This window comes from Phocoena sinus, chromosome 3, assembly GCF_008692025.1.
Source record: "Phocoena sinus isolate mPhoSin1 chromosome 3, mPhoSin1.pri, whole genome shotgun sequence".
NCBI lineage: Eukaryota > Metazoa > Chordata > Mammalia > Artiodactyla > Phocoenidae > Phocoena > Phocoena sinus.
This window is the reverse complement of record NC_045765.1, coordinates 3,285,515-3,300,216: the sequence shown is the minus strand read 5'-3', so window position 1 is coordinate 3,300,216 and position 14,702 is coordinate 3,285,515. Positions and strand designations below refer to the sequence as shown.

General features: G+C 43.8%; 1 protein-coding gene across 4 annotated transcripts in view; it reads right to left on the bottom strand.

The window, feature by feature from the left end:
• Positions 1-14,575, bottom strand: part of CREB3L3 (cAMP responsive element binding protein 3 like 3) — a 41,292-nt gene extending 26,717 nt beyond the window's left edge. For 2 of the 4 annotated variants that reach the window (XM_032628463.1, XM_032628465.1), the window contains exons 1-2: positions 14,459-14,575; positions 6,581-6,644 (exon numbers count right to left, since the gene is read on the bottom strand). The gene's annotated coding sequence lies outside the window, so the exon portion shown is untranslated. Of the gene's footprint in view, positions 1-6,580; positions 6,645-14,432 lie in introns of all 4 variants that reach the window. The other 2 variants (XM_032628464.1, XM_032628462.1) reach the window with 2 other exon arrangements.
• Between the last annotated feature and the right edge of the window lie 127 nt (positions 14,576-14,702).

Sequence of the window (14,702 nt, the reverse complement as noted above, 5' to 3'; positions counted from 1 at the left end):
CACTTCAATTTATAAAAAAGAAAATCTGAAGTAAAAAAAGGGGAGCCCATTGTCTGCAGAGAATTCAGAAACTGATAATAAACCTGATTTTATTATTATTTTTTTATCAACGTGCATAGACAATTCTGAACAATGTCAGTGTCAAAATAATCTCCCCTTAAGAAATCTTTTATTGATCTAAACCAGGGAGTGAGCAAAGGTTTTCCATAAAGGGCCAGATAGTAAATATTTTCAGCTCTTTGGGCCAGATGGCAACTACTCAGCTTGTGATCCCAGCAAGAAAGGCACTGCAGACAGTTCATCAATGAATACGGCCCAGTGCCAGGAAAGCTCTTTATATGGACACTGAAATTTGAATCCTCTATACTTTGCACATGTGAAATATTATTCTCTTTTTGATTTTTTTTAAAGATTTTTTTTTTGATGTGGACCATTTTTAAAGTCTTCCTTGAATTTGTTACAATACTGCTTCTGTTTTTGTTTGTTTGGGTTTTTTTTGCAATACGCGGGCCTCTCACTGTTGTGGCCTCTCCTGTTGCGGAGCACAGGCTCCGGACGCGCAGGCTCAGTGGCCATGGCTCACGGGCCCAGCTGCTCCACGGCATGTGGGATCCTCCCGGACTGGGGCACGAACCCGTATCCCCTGCATCGGCAGGTGGACTCCCAACCACTGCACCACCAGGGAAGCCCTGCTTCTGTTTTATGCTTTGGTTTTTTGGCCACGAGGCATGTGGGATCTTAGCTCCCTGACCAGGGATCGAACCCACACACCCTGCATTGGAAGGCGAAGTCTTAACCACTGGATCACCAGGGAAGTCCCTCTATTTTTGATTTTTTTCCCAACCAGTTAAAAAAAAAAAACAAAAAAACCCCTCCTTAGCTCCTACAAAAATAAGCTGGATTTGGCTGACAAGTCATGGCCTGTCCACTCTTGGTCTGAACAATTGCTGTGGTTTAACCACTGGAAGTTTTGAATTAGCACATTTTATTACTTATCCTTTAATAAACATTGTAATATACACAGAAGTGAATTTGGAGAACTTCATGCAATGCATTTGGCTCCAGACACACACAGACTCAGCTATACACATTCATTTGAAGAGTTAGTTCTTAACGATTCTAATTCTTTTGAGTTCTCTTTGGAAACAGTTCATATTTCCAACCCTTGTGGTATTACACGATCTTGTGTTTAAACAGTAGATTTGAAATAAACAGTGATGGGCCAGTGATTTTAAATGCAAAGAAACAGAGTTTGAGCTACTTCACTTTTTTTTTTTTCCCTATCTGACCACTTGGACCTTCTATTTCTGTTTAAAAGTTTAGACAGTGCACCAATTGCAAATTATAATATTTTTGTTTGGCAAGCTCAAATTTTAATTCATTTTTACTGGATTTGAGCCATATCTTTAAAATGGAAATATCAATAATTTCCTCCTTTAAATTATTATTCTTGTTTGATGATTTAAACTTATTAAACTATAAAGCTATTATTCATTGCTGCAACAGATCAGTAGAGATATGTACCTACATGTAAAGAGAAGTTTTTCTTTAAAAAAAAGTTCATTAATGGAATTAAAATGTATCCATTCATCACCTTTTTCCCTTTATTGGACTGGGATATTTATTTATTTAAATTTTATTTATTTATTTATTTGCGGTACGCGGGCCGCTCACTGTTGTGGCCTCTCCCGTTACGAAGCACAGGCTACGGACATGCAGGCTCAGCGGCCATGGCTCACGGGCCCAGCCACTCCATGGCATGTGGGATCTTCCCGGACCGGGGCACAAACCCGTGTCCCCTGAATCGGCAGGCGGACTCTCAACCACTGTGCCACCATGGAAGCCCTATTTATTTAATTTTTTAACATCTTTATTGGAGTATAATTGGTTTACAATGGTGTGTTAGTTTCTGCTGTATAACAAAGTGAAGCAGCTATACATATACATATATCTCCTTCCTCTTGCATCTCCCTTCCACCCTCCCTATCCCACCCCTCTAGGTGGTCACAAAGCATCAAGCTGATCTCCCTGTGCTATGTGGCTGCTTCCCACTAGCTATCTATTTAACATTTAGTAATGTGTATATCGGACTGGGATATTTATTTTACGTATGTTACTGGTGTGATTATATAGCTGGTGTTCAATGAAAGAAAAAATTTCACTCCATATTTCTCTTATGGCTATTACAATTATTGGTTGCTTTGCATAATATTAATGACGCTTTCTGGCTTATAGAGGAGTGAGTGTTAAAACAAGATTTCCTTCAGCTTTTAAGTGTGCTATGTAAGTCACTGCATTTAGGCACTTAATACCTGGTTCCTAGTGTCAGACAAATATTTATTATCATCCCTAGTCCACTGACAAACTATACCCCCATAGTCTGTCTTTGTAAAGACTGAGAGCAAAGAGCAGCTTTTGCATTTTCAAATAATTTTAAAATACAGAATAATTATTTCGCTTTAAAAATATAGGAAGAAGCGGTTCCCTGGTGGCGCAGTGGTTGAGAGTCTGCCTGCTAATGCAGGGGACACGGGTTCGAGTCCTGGTCTGGGAGGATCCCACATGCTGCGGAGCAACTAGGCCCGTGAGCCACAACTCCTGAGCCTGCGCGTCTGGAGCCTGTGCTCCGCAACAAGAGAGGCTGCGATAGTGAGAGGCCCGCGCACCGTGATGAACAGTGGCCCCCGCTTGCCACAACTAGAGAAAGCCCTCACACAGAAATGAAGGCCCAACACAGCCAAAAATAAATAAATAAACTCTTACCCCCAACATCTTCTTAAAAAAAAAACAACCAAACATTAAAAATATAGGAAAAAATTATTTCGCGACACAGGAAAATTACATGAAATTCAAATTTCAGCCTCAAAAAATAAAATTCCGTTGGCGCACAGCATGCCCATTTACGGACTGTATGGTCTGTGGCTGTTTGGGGACTAGAAGCGCAGAGTTGACTAACTGTGATGGGCTGTGTTTAAGCTATTTGCTACGTGGCCCTTTAAAATTTTTTTTGCAGACTCCTGCTCTAATTTTTCAACCCCTCTCCTCCAAACCCCCAACTCTGGAAGTCCATGTTCAGAGACTTAGGCCCCCAGGTCCTCTTCTATAGACAGCTGCCCAGCGTCACCCAGTGGACCCCTCCCCTTCCCACCCAGGCCTGGCCTGAGGCTGGGGGAGACCGGTCAACTTCTCAGTCCCTGGCGCCCTCTAGTGGACCCCGCGAGCAACTGCCTTCTCAACCTCCTTCCCTGGCGGCCCCACCCACGCCCTCCCTCCCCGCCAAACCCAGGTCTCCTGGGAAGTGGGGAGGAGTGGGAGGTTATTTTTGTGCCTCCTCCTTGTCCTGATTCCTCCCCCTGCCCCTTGCCAAGGTCTCCAGGACTCCCCCCTCCTGGGGCCATGATCCTACTCTCCCACCATGCTTTACACACTAGGACTCTCAATGAATTAAATCCCATTCAGTCGTTGTCAAAGATGTTGACAAATTTGAACTTGGTTACTTTCCAAAGTCCCTTGGTGTGTATACACACCACCTCTTAATTTGTGCTTTTTATCTGTATGTACACCTTGCATTTGTGTAGCATGCCATTCTTTGCCCCTCCAAAGTGTTGTTTAAAAATATTTATTTATTTATTGGGCTAAACCGGGTCTTAGTCGGGGCATGCAGGATCTTGGTTGTGGCGTGCGGGATATTTACTTTCAGCATGAGGGATCTTTAGTTGCGGCATGAGGGATCTTTAGTTGCGGCATGAGGGATCTAGTTCCCTGACCAGGGATCGAACCCTTGCCCCCCTGCATTGGAAGCGCAGAATCTTAACCGCTGGACCACCAGGGAAGTCCCTCTCCTGAAGTATTTTGATCCACATCATTTCATCCAACATCTGCAGGAACTGGCTGGTATTTCACACTGAAGACATAGAAGGACAGAGGAGATAGGTAATATATATGCTCAGGCTAAGAGATGATGTTGGGTCTAAGGCCTGAAAAGACTCAGGTACAGTGGTGAGCTGAAGCTGGCTTCCTCTGGCTGGTGAGATTCAATGACATCACGCAGGTAGATTGAAATTGGCCAAGGTTGGGGTATTTACAGGAATCGGCAGATGCTACCAATTAGGGATTTTCTGTGTGGATCACGAGACGGAAGGTGTAACCATTGCGTTTTGGGATGTGAGCAGAGCATCAGGAGCATGGCAGTCAGAAACGAAGACAGTCCTCCTGGGAGAGGACATCCATGCCAGCTGTGCCAGGGACTTTTGGGAAGACAAATCACTCTTTTTCAGAGCCTTCCTTCCTTCATCACTCATTTATTCATTCATTTTCCCCATCAAATATTTACCTGATGTCATAAGACGTTACCCATTCCTTCTCAAATATTAGAATAATGCTTGGACCTTTTCCCCCCCAAAAGCTGTGATTATTTATAAAGTCCAGTACCACCTCTCCAAGATATCAGATGTGAGTTATTAGATTCAAAATGAACTAGCTTAGGGACTTCCCTGGCGGTCCAGTGGTTAAGACTCCGTGTTTCCACTGCAGGGAGTCCAGGTTCGATCCCTCCTCCGGGAACTAAGATCCAACATGCCAGTGGGGCATGGCCAAAAACAAAACAAACAAACAAACAAAAACTAGCTTAATCCCTACCGAAAATGCAGCAAGTGCTTCTGCTACGCCTGTCATTTCTAGAAGTCTGACCTTGTTTTCAGGGTTAACTGCTGAAGGTTGGCAAATGGCCTGTATATCCAACTGCCTTTTGCCGTCTCCATGCAGGCGTCTCACAAGCCTCCCAAATTCAATGTGGCTGACTGAGCACCTGCCATTCCCCCAAACGTGCTCCTCCTGCTGCCCTTCCTGTCTCACCAAACGGAAGCTCCAGCCTTCCAGTGCTCAAGGTCAAAACGTTGGGCTGTCCTTGAGTCTTCTCTTTCCCTCACACCCCACATCCATCCATCAGCAGTCTTATCCACTCTGTCTCACTCTGCTCCAGGCACCCGGGCCTCCTGGCTGTCCCTCCAACACGCCAGGTGCGGTCCTGCCCCAGGACCTTTGCACTGGCTGTGTCGTCTGCCTCAGAACTCTTCTTCCAGATCTCGATGGAGCACACTCCCAACTTTTTCTGCTTTTGCCAAATGTCACCTTCTCAGTGAGACCGTCCCTGACATCCTATTTATTTATTTGGTTGTGCCGGGTCTTAGTTGAGGCTCACGGGCTCCTTAGTCGCGGCATGCATGTGGGACGTAGTTCCCTGACCAGGGATCAAACCCGCGGGCCCCCTGCATTGGGAGCGCGGATTCTTAACCACTGCACCCCCAGGGAAGTCCCTGACATCCTATTTTAAAACTGTGACTTTTTTTTTTTTTTTTTTGCGGTACGCGGGGCTTTCACCGCCGTGGCCCCTCCCGTTGTGGAGCACAGGCTCCAGACGCGCAGGCCCAGCCGCCATGGCCCACGGGCCCAGCCACTCCGAGGCATGTGGGATCCTCCCGGACCAGGGCATGAACCGGTGTCCCCTGCATCGGCAGGCGGACTCTCAACCACTGCGCCACCAGGGAAGCCCTAAAACTGTGACTTTTGCCCTATTCCCAGCTTCTGTGTTTCCTCTTCTCTTGCATTCGCTATTTTTCTTCCGCGGCACTTGCTGAAATGGGACATACTGTTTTTTATTTGTTTGTGGCCTATTTCTCCCTATCAGACTGTGAGCTCCATGAGAGCTTGGAACAGAGTAGGGGTTCAATAAAAATTTGAACTGCTGTGGCTGTTGAATGAATGAATGATTTGCCTTAACTTAGTTATGAGGAACATGCCACGTCTTATACCCCAAATGCCTCGAAGTGTAACCAATGTCCTGATGCCCTAGATCAGGGGTTGGCAAACCAGAGCCCATGGGCCAAAGCCAGCTCACCACCTGCTGTTGTATTGTCTTCAAGAATGCATTTTACACTCTTTAACCGGTTGAGAAAAAGTTTTAAGAATATTTTCTGTTACTGAAAATGATATGAAATGCCAATGTCAGTGTCGCCTGGCCACACCCATTTGTCTATATTTTTGCGACAGAGACTGGCCCTCAGAACTGAAAACATTTATTATCTGGTCCTTTACAGAAAAAGTTTGCAGAGCCCTGCTCTCGTGTCAAAGGAGGAAATGGTGTTGCCAAAGGGGAAACTGAGACCCAGAGGGATGAGATGAGTTTTCCAAGGCCCCACGTTTCTGAGGGACTCCTCCTTTGCTGAATTATCTGAACAATGTTTCTGATGCTTTACAGGAAACAGAAGTCAGACTGCCGGGGACTTCCCTGGTGGTCCAGCGGGTAAGACTCCACGCTCCCAGTGCAGGGGTCCCAGGTTTGATCCCTGGTCGGGGAACTATACCCCGCATGTATGCCGCAACTAACAGTCTGCATGCCACAACTAAAGGACCCTGCATTCTGCAACGAAGATTCGGCATGCTGCAACTAAGATCCGGCGCAGCCTAAATAAATAAACAAATATTTAAAAAAGGAAGAAAAAAAAAGAAAGAAGGAAGGAAGAAAGAAATCAGACTGATGAAGAAACACCTTCATAAACTGAAGGTCACCTGAGGTACTGACCTTGAGAGAGAAATCTGCACCCAACCATCTGATCTTGCCAAGCCCTGGAGATTTTTAATTGCCCCTGTAAAAAAAGAAAAAATAAAGTCATCGCTCACTCTAGAAACCTTGAGTTTGGGACTTTGATCGAAGTGATTACGACATCCCATCAAAACTCCATTTGACTTCATCCCTTCCGCAGACATTTATGGGCACAGTCAGAAGCTGAGGGCAAACTGGAGGCAGAAAAGCAAGTTTCCGGGGGCTGGGGAGCAATGGCTAATGGGAACGGGGTTTCTTTTGGGGGCGATGGAATGTTCTGGAACTAGACAGCAGTGAGGGTTGCACAACACAGTGAATATACTAAAAACCACTGATCCGTGCACTATATTTTATTTTTTTATAATTTTTTGGCCTTGCCACGCAGCATGTAGGATCTTAGTTCCCCAGCCAGGGATCGAACCCGTGTCCCCTGCAGTGGAAGCACGGAGTCTTTACCACTGGACCACCAGGGAAGTCCCCATACACTTTAGAAGGGTGGATTTTGCATTACATACATGATGCCTCAATTAAAAAAATAATAATAAATTTTAAAAGACAATGCTTATCTGTTTCTTACTAAATAACAGTGCTATGAAATAAATAAATAAAGGGAAAGCAAAAAGTAAATTTCACCTATTAACCACCCCTGCCCCAAGTCAAACTCCTTTTCCACATTCCTCCTAATTCTTATTCATCTGCATGGACCCTTTTTGCACAGCTGTAAAATAGATATCATCTTGCCCATCCATTGTTCAGGACATGATACAACATAATTAAAAAAGAAAAACACCTCTAGGGGTGGGGATGGGAGGGGTGAGAAATGGGTGAAAGGTGTCAAAAGGTACAAATTTCCAGTTATAAAATGAGTCCTGAGGACACAATGTACAGCATGGTGACTATAGGTAATAGTACCGTGTTGTATATTTGAAGGTTGCAAAGAGAGGAGGTCTTAAAATTTCTCATCACAAGAAAAAAAAAAGGTGTTTGTTAACTATGTGTGGTGACGGATGTTAACTAGTCTTGTTGTGGTGATTGTTTCTCAATATATACATAAGCCAAATCATTAGGCTGTACACCTGAAACTAATATAATGTTATATGTCAATTATATCTCAAGAAAAATAATCAAATAATAAAAGGAGGTAAAAAGGAAGGAAGGAGGGAAGGAAGGGGAAAGAAAGAAAGAAAGGAAGGAAGAAAAAGAGAAAGAAAAGAAAGAAAGGAAGGAAGGAAGAAAGAGAAAGAAAGGAAGAAAAGAAGGAAGAAAGAAAGAAAGACAGAAAGAAAGAGAGAGATAGGAATTCCTTGGCAGTCCAGTGGTTAGGACTCTGCACTTTCACTGCCCAGGTCTGAGGTTCCATCCCTGGCTGGGGAACAAAGATCCCTCAAGACACGGGTGGTGCGGTCACCAACAAAACGAAAAGAAAAACAAACAAAACAAACAAGCAAAAAACACAAAAAAATCCCTCTAGGGATGGCATCACAGAAATGGGCCTCTGTGCTTTTGTCCACTTATTTGCTACTTCCTGAGTTTTTGCTCAACCCCATATCCCTTTCTCTCTCTGAATAGCTAAGTATCTGGATCGAAGGTGATGGAGGGAATGATCACAGACGTTTCTGTTGAATGAAGTAATTAGTGAATATCCATATCCCCTGGGGTAGGTCTTTCTGCCTGGCAGGGAGTAGACACTCAATAAATGTTAGTTGAATGAATGCACACCGTTTTGGTGGAGGAATATTTCAGCTCCCCAATGTATAAAAGTAGTGGTGTGTTGGTCTGTGCTTAACAACCGGCTCTCTTGAAAGGGAATTTAGATATCTCTGTATATCTAATGTATATTATACATGTATAACTACATGCATTGCAGACATCTCTATATGTCGAATATACATTACATGTGTATAATATACATGCACTGCAGACATCTCTATATGTCGAATATACATTACACGTATATAATATACATGCATTATATAATATATACGTTTATTATTATTATTTATTTTATATTTTTTGGCTGCCTTGGGTCTTCATTGATGCACGTGAGCTTTCTCTAGTTGCGGCGAGTGGGGGCTACTCTTTGTTATGGTGCATGGGCTTCTCATTGTGGTGGCTTCTCTTGTTGCAAAGCACGGGATCTAGGCTCATGGGCTTCAATAGTTGTGGCACGTGGGCTCAGTAGTTGTGGCTCCCGGGCTCTAGAGAGCAGGTTCAGTAGTTATGGCGCATGGGCTTAGTTGCTCTGCGGCATGTGGGATCTTCCCTGACCAGGGCTCGAACCCATGTCCCCTGCATCGGCAGGCGGACTCTCAACCACTGTGCCACCAGGGAAGCCCCCTAATATATACTTTTAAATGTTAACAATATAAAGGAGGTGTAGGACACAATTTACAAATAATAATCACATATACAATACCGTATTATAAATTCTACATAGCCACTTGAATCTCAGAATAGGTTTTGGTTGATTTTTGCCAAACTCTTGTATCCATAGCCAACCTCTGGTGGCAAATAATGGAACAAGTGTAGTTCTGACATGAACGTTGGCAATATTTTCCATTTATGTTAATAAGTAACATGAAAGTGAAGATGTATGTTGGAATTTCACTTGTTCATCAATAATGTGAATGTCTTCTTTGGTGAATCATATAACGGTTTTTGAATACTGGAAAATATCTTTCCATTTCTGTGTGTGTGCTAGTCACAACCTAACAAGAGTAGACACACACATTTTGACATTTAATCTGCATTATTAACTTTTCTCCACCACTTTTTTTGTGTTTGTTTTTTTTTGCGGTACGCGGGCCTCTCACTGCTGTGGCCTCTCCCGTTGCAGAGCACAGGCTCTGGACGCGCAGGCTCAGCGGCCATGGCTCACGGGCCCAGCCGCTCCGCGGCATGTCTCCACCACTTTTTAAAGCCTAAACCAGGAGTTGGCATGCTATGATCCTCTGCCTGTTTATGTAAATAAAGTTTTATTGGCACCTGGCCATGCCCATTTGGTTAGTGTGGTCTGTGGCTGCTCTCTCCGTACAGACATGCAATAGGGATGTAGGGCCCACAAAGCAGAAAATATTGACCGATCCTTTACCAAAATATTTTCTGACTCATTCTATGCAATCAAAAACACAATAAATCAAGCCCTCATTTGTATCATTTGCCAATTTCCAGGGTGTAAATACTCCCACTAGGGACCATTTCAATCTGCCAATGTGATGTCAATGACACAAAGTTAAAAAAGTACAGAAAGTACCTCCTCATCATATTTCCACCAAACAGATAAAATAACAAAAACAATGAAAATAGGTGAAAATCAAAGCAAATTAAAAAGCACACATGGGCTTCCCTGGTGGCGCAGTGGTTGAGAGTCCGCCTGCCGATGCAGGGGACACGGGTTCGTGCCCCGGTCTGGGAGGATCCCACATGCCGCGGAGCGGCTGGGCCCGTGAGCCATGGCCGCTGAGCCTGCGCGTCCGGAGCCTGTCCTCCGCAACGGGAGAGGCCACAACAGTGAGAGGCCCGCGTAACGCATAAAAAAAAAAAAAAAAAAAAAAAAAAAAAAAAAAAAAAAAAAAAGCACACATAATAGCAAAATATAATTAGGATGTGATGTTTTGAGTATAAATACCTTTTACCTTTAAAAAAAATTGAGGTGATGGGGACTTCCCTGGTGGCGCAGTAGTTAAGAATCCGCCTGCCATTTTCAGGGGACACCGGTTTGAGCCCTAGTCCGGGAAGATCCCACATGCTGCAGAGCAACTAAGCCCATGCACCTCAACTTCTGAGCCTGCGTTCTAGAGCCCATGAGCCACAACTCCTGAGCCCATATGCCACAGCTACTGAAGCCTGTGTGCCTGGAGCCCGTGCTCTGCAACAAGAGAAGCCACCACAATGAGAAGCCTGCGCACAGCAACGAAGAGTAGCCCCCGCTCACCACAACTAGAGAAAGCCTGCACACAGCAACAAAGATCCAATGCAGCCAAAATTAAATAAAATCTAAAAAAAAAAAAAAAAAATGGTGTCGTCAAAAGTCTTCTGTAACTTTCTAAGACTTTTTTACGTTGTTGTCATTTGCGAGTTTACTGCTGCCTAATATTTCTTTGGGGACTATACTGGAACATATTTTTCCATCAATGGATATTCGTGTTGTTTCCAGATTTTTGCCAAAGAGAACATTAGCGTATGTGTCTCCTGGTTATAGAAGGGCATATGCCTAGGGGTAGAATTGCTGGGTTGTAGGTAGTCTAGATAGAGCTCAACTGCAGTATGCAAAGGGGTCAGGTCAGCCGTTCTTCCAGTTAATCCATTGCCCTGGTGAGAGAGATAAAGTTCAGGGTGCATTCCGAGATAGGCTGAGTGTACACATGTGATATTAATGCTAAATTGTCCCTGAGTAAGATAAACACCACTTTGAATTGAATCTATCAACAAAGCCATTAGAAACTAATTTCCATGGGGAGGGGGAGATTTCAGAGAGATCCAAGTCTCTGGGACCAGGGAACAGATGTATCAAGAAAGATGTGATTGGAACCAATGATAAGCAGAGAGATAGGTAACAGGGTGAGGTTACAGAGAAAAAGGTACTCTGTGGTCAAGATAGAGAAGGGGCTGGAGGGCAAGTCTGCTGTAATCTCAACAATAAAAGCTTATGTTCTATAACAAGGGCTGAGCATCAGGTGATTAGCAGGAAGTTCGCCTCCCAAGGACAGGAGCACCCATTTCATTAATTCAAGTAGCATATATTCGGAGGCTTCCACTATCCAAGGAGGTGGACTGGAAGAGAAACAGACAAATCCAACATCTTCCTTGCCTTCAAAATGTTCATAACTAGACGGGAAGATAGAATAAGAGAGCAGGGAAGCGAATCAGAATGCAGCGAGAGCCATACGCCAGAAACAAGCAGGGTGTATTGGGAATTCCAAGGAATAGGGAACTGGAAGGAACAGGGAGAATCAGATTTAATGTATGCTGAGCCCCCAACTAGGAATCGAGGAGAAAATTCTGCTCATTAGAAAAGATTTGATCCCTTGATCCTCCTCAAGAACTAATTTAACTCAGCCATAAAAAAAAAAAATGAAATAATGCCATTTACAGCAACATGGATGGACCTAGAGATTATTATTATACTAAGTCAGACAAAGACAAATATCATATGTCACATATATGTGAAATCTAAAAATAATGATACAAATGAACCTCTTTACAACACAGAAACAGGCTCACAGACATAGAAAACAAACTTATGGTTACCAAAGGGGAAAGGGAGGAGATAAATTAGGAATTTGTGATTGACAGATACACACCACTATACATAAAATAAACAACAAGGACCTATTGTATAGTACAGGGAACTATATTCTATATCATTTAATAACCTATAATGGAAAAGAATCTGAAAAATATATAATATATACATAACTGAATCACTTTGTTGTACACCTGAAACATTGTAAATTGACTATATTTCAATTAAAAAAAAAAGAACTAACTGATTGGTCTACATGAAGGGCAGTCCCCCAGATACACACGATGGAATATCATACATACAGCAAGGAAAAAACCAAATTACTGTTACATGCAATCACATGGTTGAATGGCCAAAATATTTTGCTGAGCAAAAGAAGTTGGGCACAAGAGTACATACTGTACAATTCCATTTCCACGAAGCTCTAGAACATGCAAAACTAATCTCTGGGGATAGAAATCAGAATCTAGGGTGCCTGTAGGGGAGTAGGGGGCTGCAGCCAGTTTGTCTTGGCTCATAGGTGCCTATTGTTACTATCCTTTCCAACTTCATGGTAGATGGAAATAAGTCTCGGTGGGAATATATACACCACAGAAAAGGACAAGTACTACAAATTACAAAGCAGCCTCTCTCTCTCTCTCTCTCTAAATCTCTCTCTCTCTCTCTAAATCTCTCTCTAAATCTCTCGTTTCACAAGCCCATCGTTAAACATTTACCAGCACACCACTGCTGCTTGGGGCAAGGGGGATTAACTGAATAGGACACCGAGAAAACTTTCTGTAGTGATGGAAATGTTCTGCATCTTGTTTCCGGGAATGGTTTCATGGGTGTATACAGTTATAAAAGCTTAAGGAATTGAACATTCAAGAACTGTGCGTTTATTACGTGTGAGTTACAGCTCAATAAAAAAGACTATATGTATATATAGCCTAAAATAAAATAAAATCATAGAGAAATCATTTTGCAGAACAGAAAGATATTGGAAACGCCCAGATCTGGGAAAGGTCATGACATTATTTGAGGCTAGATGAGCATTCTTCTGAATTTTGGATGAGCGACTGGGAGCAGTGAGAGGCAAAACAAACACAGCTCAGATTGTAAAAGTGGAGGGGCAGGCAGTGTTTGGGAGCAGTTTTCATCAGGGGAGAGCTATGGTTACAACTTTGCATTTTTAGACCATTGTCACATTTTGCAATTATGTATATTTAGATTATGTAGCTATTTTTTTAAACATTGTATCTCTCAGTGCCCAGCGCGGGTCTAGCACCTAAAAGGCTTGCAAATTAACTGTTAAAAGAATGACTGCAGGGAGGCTGGACAGGAAGTGGGCAGGGCTGAGCCAGGGGGACCAGGGGACCTGGGCTGAACCTAGAAGAGGTGGACTGAACCTTCCTCTCTCTGTTTTTTTCCCACGTGAAGATGCACCCTACCATGAAATGCACACAGGTGCTCATAGATGTGAGTCAAAAAAAGCAATGTGGTGAGTTTTTCATGAAGCCAATTTTTTCCCATTTAAATGGCTGTGCCTTTATTCAGTGCCATATACTGCCTCCTTTTTTTTTTTTTAATTGGTGTTAAAAATGACCTTTCTCATAAAATGGTGTAGCCGCTGTGGAAAACAGTATGATCCCTCAAAATAATTAAACATAGAAACACCATATAATCCAGCAATTCCGCTTCTAAGTAGATATCCAAAAAAATTGCAAGCAGGAATATGAACAGATATTGGTACACCCATATTCATAGCAGCACTATTCATCACAGCCAAAAGGTGGAAACACCCAAATGTCCATCAGTGGGTAAATGGATAAACAAAACATGGTCCAACCATACAGAGGAATATTATTCAGCCTTAAAAAGGAAGGAAATTCTGACACACGCCACAACATGGATGAACCTTGAGGATACTATGTTGAGTGAAATAAGACAGTCACAAAAGGACAAATATTGTATGATTCCACTTTATATGAGGTCCCTAGAGGAGTCGAATGCATAGAGGCAGAAAGTAGTGGTAGTCTGGGGGAGTAGAATGGGGAGTCAGTGTTTCATGGGGACAGAGTTTCAGTTTGGGAGGATGAGAAAGTTTTGGAGATGGATAGTGGGGATGGTTGCCAAACCGTGTGAATGTACTTAATGCCACTGAGCTGTGCACTTACAAATGGTAAAATGGTAAATTTTATGTTACATATACTTACAACAACAACAAGTTTTTAAATGACCTCTCTTTCGTGAAAGAATGATGGTAATTTATATTGTGTGTGTGTGTGTGTGTGTGTGTGTGTGTGTGTGTGTGTGTGTCCATAATTGGCAAAAAGCCTTTGACTCTGAGGTCAACTTAAGTCTCCCACTTTTTTTTTTTTTTTTTTTTTGCGGTACGCGGGCCTCTCACTGTTGCGGCCTCTCCCGTAGCGGAGCACAGGCTCCAGACGCGCAGGCTCAGTGGCCATGGCTCACAGGCCCAGCCGCTCCACGGCATGTGGGGTCTTCCCGGACCGGGGCACGAACCCGTGTACACTGCATCGACAGGAGGACTCCCAACCACTGCGCCACCAGGGGAGCCCCTCCCACAACTTTTGAGGATTTTACCGGGTGATGTATTCCCAGTCCGGCACCTGCAAGGCTCTAACGGTCTGACGTCTCCCTCACGCACACCTGCCCACCGCGTCCTCGCTCTCGCCCTGCCTCTCCCGAACGCCCTCCTGGCGCCCCAGGCACATGCGCACACGCTCGGTGGGAGACGAGCGAGTGCGCATGCTGCATGCGCCGCCTAGAGTCGGTATCCTCCCCTTTTCCCTTCGAGGAGGTGGCCTCAGGCTGGTGCGCACGCGTCGGGGTGAGGGGCGGGGCCCGGCTCGG